Below are 7,068 nucleotides of genomic sequence, written 5' to 3'. Positions count from 1 at the left end.
ATATGTCAATGAAATTGATCTTTATCTGGCATCTAAAATGATGACTATGATATCTTGCAATATATGTCAATGTAATTGGTCATCATCTGGCATCTAAAATGTTGTTGTTGTTGGGTTTAACGCCATTTTTCAGCACATGATAGGCTATGCATGGCGGCCAGTATTAATGGTGGCGGAAGAACCCAGGAAAACCCCGGAAAGAACCACTGACCCATGAGAAGCTACTGGCAAGCTTTCTCACATACCCACATTGGCCGAATCCTAGACTCGAACCCATGCAGACAGGTGAGATGGCAGTGATCTGTAATGGAGAGCGCTATAGACCACTTGGCCACTCGGGGCCCCCGCATCTAAAATGATGACTATGATAATTTGCAATATATGTCATTGAAATTGGTCTTCATCTGCCATCTAAAATGATGACTATGATAATTTGCAATAAATGTCCGTGAAATTGGTTTTCATCTGGCATCTAAAATGATGACTGATAATTTGCAATAAATGTCAGTGAAACTGGTCTTCATCTGGCATCTAAAATGATGACTATGATAATTTGCAAAAAAAGTCCGTGAAATTGGTGTTCATCTGCCATCTAAAATGATGACTATGATAATTTGCAATAAATGTCAGTGAAACTGGTCATCTGGCATCTAAAATGATGACTATGATAATTTGCAATAAATGTCCGTGAAATTGGTCTTCATCTGCCATCTAAAATGATGACTACGATAATTTGCAATATATGTCATTGAAATTGGTCTCCATCTGCCATCTAAAATGATGACTATGATAATTTGCAATAAATGTCAGTGAAACTGGTCATCTGGCATCTAAAATGATGACTGTGATATATTGCAATATATGTCAATGAAATTGGTCTTCATCTGCCATCTAAAATGATGACTATGATAATTTGCAATAAATGTCAGTGAAATTGGTTTTCATCTGGCATCTAAAATAATGACTATGATAATTTGCAATATATGTCAATGAAATTGGTCGTCATCTGGCATCTAAAATGATGGCTATGATAATTTGCAATATATGTCAATGAAATTGGTCTTCATCTGCCATCTAAAATGATGACTATGATAATTTGCAATAAATGTCCGTGAAATTGGTCTTCATCTGGCATCTAAAATGATGATCGTGGTAATGATCTTTAAACATTCAATACCATCTAAACCTGACTGCAAAGCAGAATCATCATAGAGCCTTCAATGTTCTCACTACATGTAAAGGGTCCTAAATAAAAATGGTGATGATCTGATCTTTTAAATGATCATCATGTTGGTACATATCTAGGTTCCCACTAAAAAGTCCTGGACCAGTATCCAATTTTTTTCAGTAATCTGAATGTTGTATAATATTAACTGTGGTGGTGATTTGCTCTCTTCTGCATGAATAGTTGCATTGATGTGCGGTTTCCACTAAAGCATTATTAGAATAATTATATAGTTGATCCTAGTTAAAATTGTTCTGATCTTACTGCCCACACATGTGCCTTGGCAGCCCTCTCGAAAATCTTTGTTATTGCTACATTTCCTGAATGGATAATTATATACACATGAGGTTTTCACTATAACAATTCTTATGACAATTATTTTGGTACTAAATGCAAATGCTCATCTGACCTCCAAAGTGCCAGCCATTTTGCTATCACTTCAGTTTAATAGTTTGTCATATAAACATGTTGTTTTCACTAGAACACTGCAAAATCATCTGCAGTTGGCCCTAAATAAAAATTGCACCCTTCTGACCTCCAACATGGAAGCCATCTTGAAAATATTCTAATCACTCTTTATTACATAGTTGGAACACTTTATATGTAGTGTGCAGTTTAATATTTTTAATATGACAACATGTCAACATATCACTTTACGTGAATCTGATTGGTCCAAACAAGCCCATGACATTATTCACAGTATTCTCTTTACTGACTGGCTTAGACCATTGGAGTTTTTCTAGGCCTGCCTTCTGAAACTTTTTTGTTTTACTATTACTATCAACATTAATGGTGGCCATGTTTCAAATCAATTTGTCCCGCTGGGATTCATTACACACAAAACTAATGGTATGAATAACTGGATAGAGGGCTCGAAAGGAAGGATCCCACCTTATGACAATAACAAGTGTAATTAAAGTGTTAACTTATAGGACAATGCTAACGATATTGTGTTGTCCATTTTGTGAATCAATTACTCTAGGAGCATTGGTAAAATAAGGTCCCATCAGTCAGATTATGTCGAACTTACCACACGGGCATGTCACAAATGAAATTGGTTTGGTCAATGGTCAAATATGGGGTGGGGGATTGTAAATGAATCCCAGCCCATGACAAGCATGATTTAAATGATAACTTAGTAAATAAACTCATCTCTGTTTAGCGAAGAATGTGGACATTTGCTGGTCTTCCAATTGACCAAGTTCCCCAATGAAGCATTTATTTCATAGAAAATGTTGCTTATTATGTGATGCAATTTCAACTCTAGATAGAATTTGTCTGCAGTACTGTTCCAAATCAAATAATGCAAATATCCAGTCACAATTACATTAAATCTGTAATTTCTGCATCTAGTAATCATCTCTTCAAGAGAATATCCAACAACTGGGATGCTTAGTAGTGGAACTGACACACTTTAGGTTAAAACATTGTAAACATTCCAATTAGTGGATATATCTGTTCTATGGCTTGTCTAATCTAGCATGTTTGAATGATGTGATATCATACTGTACCAGAGTTTTCAATGGAGATCCAGTGTTGATTAACGATGACCTGTGTCAAATATTCTGTTGATTTGGAATGTAAGCTGCTCCATGAATTATAATTTGTAAAAAATCTAATTTTAAATGTTACTGTTTATAGTAAAACACATTATTAAATTTAACTAGCATCACGGACTACTATTTACATGCAACAAATGAAAGGTCACAATGAATGATTACTTTTTCTTTATCGCTAAACAATTTCCATTAAAACAAAAACTGATAAACAGAATCTTCAAATGGATAAACTCGTAATGTATTTGTGAGATACTTCACTGAAAATGGGATCTTTCTCACTAGAATATGGCTATTTGTGTAAATTTGCTTGGGGTTAGTTGCATAATTAATAATAATAATAATAATAATGCCTTTTTTGAAAGAGGGTAAGACAATTAGTTGCATGGAACTAAATCCTCCTTGTGGCCCTGTTATATGACTATTTACCTTGAAAGTACATGTACATAGTTACATACACATTATTAATAAGCTACATTTATATATGGATATAATGAACAGAAAATTTAAATGAACATGTTCCGACTAGATACATTGTGTATATGTAATACAAAAGTAAGGGACACAACAAAGTAGAAGGTCAGAGAATTTATGATTTGAGTTGTTACGTATTTCTCAAATTGAACAGGTTCCACTTTTCAGCCAATGAATTAGATTATAATTAAATGCATTTATGTTTTGTACTTTCTCTAATTTTCTTTGGGATTCTGTTCCATTCCAAATTAGTGATTCTGATTACTGAAAACTTTTCTTAAAGAGTTCTTCATTTGGTTGTGGGATGGAAAGGTGGTTAGCTGAAACTGATCTTAAATTATTAGTGTTGCCTTGTTTCCTAGCATGAAATAGTTCACTGAAATATAATGGGGCCATATTGTTTGAAACTTTGTACATAAGCCTAGCCTTTCTCAAAAATATTCATTCACTTACTGTTAACAGTTTAATATCATTCATTGCATTTTGGGATGTTTTCAGCAATATCAAAGACGAGTTTGCAAGCTCTTTTTTACAAGTAGAATAATTTGTAAATATTCTTGTCAAAACGTTCCCCACATATTAAGGGATTGTTGTTCCACAGGCCTAAAAAATGTGTTCTATGAGAAGTACATTTCTTCAATGCCATTATTCTTTTTTAAGTCCTGAGCATTGAAGCCATATCAGATATTTATTGAGATCCAATTTGATATAAAATATTTTTTTACATGATGTTTTATATCAAGGATTGGTAACATTTTCTTTTGTAATAGTTTTTCTGGTTAGTCTTTTTGATTGTGTTTGAAAATAGAATACACTAATTACAGTGTATTGTAAACACTGATAAAAAATTGCTTTGACTTGCTACATGCATCAAAATAATAATAAAAAATTGAATTGGTGACCAATGAAATGTTCTTTGATGAGGATAATTTAAACTACTTAAATGATAACAACTTGGAGGTGAGGCCTAAAAACCATACTTAAACTTCCAGGTTTAAAAATACAGCTCAGCTCTACCCTCATCACCAGTTATCTGATACAGTGCAAGTGTACTTGAACCTCAGCAACGTCGGTGACACTAAATGCAGAGGGATGATAGTCACAGTAAACACTAATGCAGTAATTCACACTGAAAATATATCATAAATACATTTCAATTATGAAAACCAAATAACCCTAATCCAAGCATCACCCCTTTAATAACTGATTAAAAACATTTTCACATTGAGAGAGAGACAGAGTGACAAGATGTATTACATATTAAAAAGACTAATTAAGAAATGAGTAAATTTGGAATTATATAGCTGCATTTATGGTATATCTCAGTAACGTTCCTTGGAGTATGGTGTCTATATTTCATGATACGGATAATGCTGTATGGACCCAACCTTTTATACAGGTGGTTGATATATGGACCCAACCTTTTATACAGATGGTTGATATATGGACCCAACCTTTTATACAGGTGGTTGATATATGGACCCAACCTTTTATACAGGTGGTTGATATATGGACCCAACCTTTTATACAGGTGGTTGATATATGGACCCAACCTTTTATACAGGTGGTTGATATATGGACCCAACCTTTTATACAGGTGGTTGATATATGGACCCAACCTTTTATACAGATGGTTGATATATGGACCCAACCTTTTATACAGATGGTTGATATATGGACCCAACCTTTTATACAGGTGGTTGATATATGGACCCAACCTTTTATACAGGTGGTTGATATATGGACCCAACCTTTTATACAGATGGTTGATAAAGATATACCTTTGAAAATAAATAGAGTAAAACTGGACTTCCAACTTGATTGGTTGACTCCGATCATTCCAGATGCGATGAAAATCTGTACTTATTTTAAATCTCTTTGTCATCAAGCACATTACAAAACATGGAGACATAAAGTAACCAAAATGATCAATCAGGCAAAGAAAAATTACTCTCAGTCGGCTTTAGAAAATGATTGCAATAAGAATTCTATGAGGAAAGTTTTTGACAAATCATTCCACAATGTCATCCAAAATCCAACAACTTAGCCAGTTAGTCCAGATTATTGATGAAGATGTTCAAATAGCAAACACATTCATTGAATATTTTGACAACATAGTGTCTAAAATTAAGGAACCTATTGTAAACTCTAATCATATTGAACTATAACTTCTGCCAAGAAAAATTCCACTGGAAAATGATCATTTGAATCTTAAGTTGCATGAATTTTGCTTACAAATAGTTAACCATGACAAAATCCTTGGGGTGATGGTTGACGACAATTTGCAATGAAATGAACATATCCAAGTAATATGTCATAAAGTCAATTCATGTCTGTGGTTATTTGACAAGTAATATATCATAAAGTCAATTCATGTCTGTGGTTATTTAGCAAGTAATATGTTATAAAGTCATTTCATGTCTGGTTATTTAGCAAGTAATATGTTATAAAGTCATTTCATGTCTGGTTATTTAGCAAGTAATATGTCATAAAGTCAGTTCATGTCTGGTTATTTAACAAGATAAGGTCACAAGAAGGTTATATTACAAATGCTGTATACAACCATATTTACAAATTATTATGCTTGCAATAAAAGCTTGCAACCCACAACCAAATAAAGAACTCTTTAAGAAAAGTTTTCAATATTCAGGATCACTAATATGGAATAGAATCCCAAAGGAAATTATAAAAAGTACATTTAAATATACTCTAATTCAATGGATGAAAAGTGGAACCTGTTTAATTTAACAAATACATTACAACCAGAGTGGTCTAAAACGCTCACTGTTACGGATCATTGCCATTTTACCTCTATCTGCATGGGTTCGAGTCTTGGGCTTGGCCAATGTGGGTGTATGAGAAAACTTGCCAGTAGCATCTCATAGGTTGGTGGTTCTTTCCAGGGTTTTCCTTGGTTCATCGTCCACCATTTATACTGGCTGCCATATATAGCCCATCTTGTGCTGAAAAATGGCGTGAAACCCTACAGCAACAACAAGAACAACAACTGAAAGTATAAATGTATTAACCTTCCACTTTGTTATCTCACTACTTTTGTTGTTCTTGGAAAACCAAGGGAAGAACCACCAACCCACGAGAAGCTACTGGCAGGCTTTCTCATGTACCCACATTAGCTGAACCTGAGACTCGAACCCACGCAGACAGAGGTGAGATGGCAGTGATCCGGAATGGTTAGCTCTTTAGACCACTTGGCCACTTGGGGCCCCTCTTTTGTACTGTATATACACAATGTATCTGGAGCATGTCCATATATAAATATAACTTATTATAAATGCTGATTGTGCATTAAATTTTCTGTTTAATATATCCATGTATAAGCATAGCTTAGTATCAGTGCTGTGTGTTAGTTTGTCTGTGTGTGTGTGTGTGTGTGTTTGCGTGTGTGTGTGTGACTATGTAAATGTACTGTGAATGTAAATATGCATATAACAGAGCCACAAGGAGGATTAGTTATACGTAACTAATTGTGTCATCCTCTTTAAATAAAGTCATTATTATTATTGTTTTTATTATATGCTTTTTTTCTCCATTAACTTATTGTCAGAATTGTTCAGTATTTTACGATACTGAACTTGCACACAACTTCATATTGCACTCCTAAAGGAACTACTTTCTTTTGTAAACAAACAATTGATGCAGATGGCCAGCACATTTTGTAAACATATCATGTATGCTCACATAGTTGGCGGTTGACATTTTGGTTGATTACATTTGTTTCTGAATGAACTAAAGCAGATATTTCAATGACTGCCACATACCAGCTACTTTGCTACATTCCACGTTAACTTTTAT

Source organism: Sinohyriopsis cumingii, chromosome 11, assembly GCF_028554795.1.
Source record: "Sinohyriopsis cumingii isolate HCF-2022 chromosome 11, ASM2855479v2, whole genome shotgun sequence".
NCBI classification, from domain to species: domain Eukaryota; kingdom Metazoa; phylum Mollusca; class Bivalvia; order Unionida; family Unionidae; genus Sinohyriopsis; species Sinohyriopsis cumingii.
The sequence above is the reverse complement of the archived record's forward strand: the minus strand, read 5'-3'. Positions refer to the sequence as shown.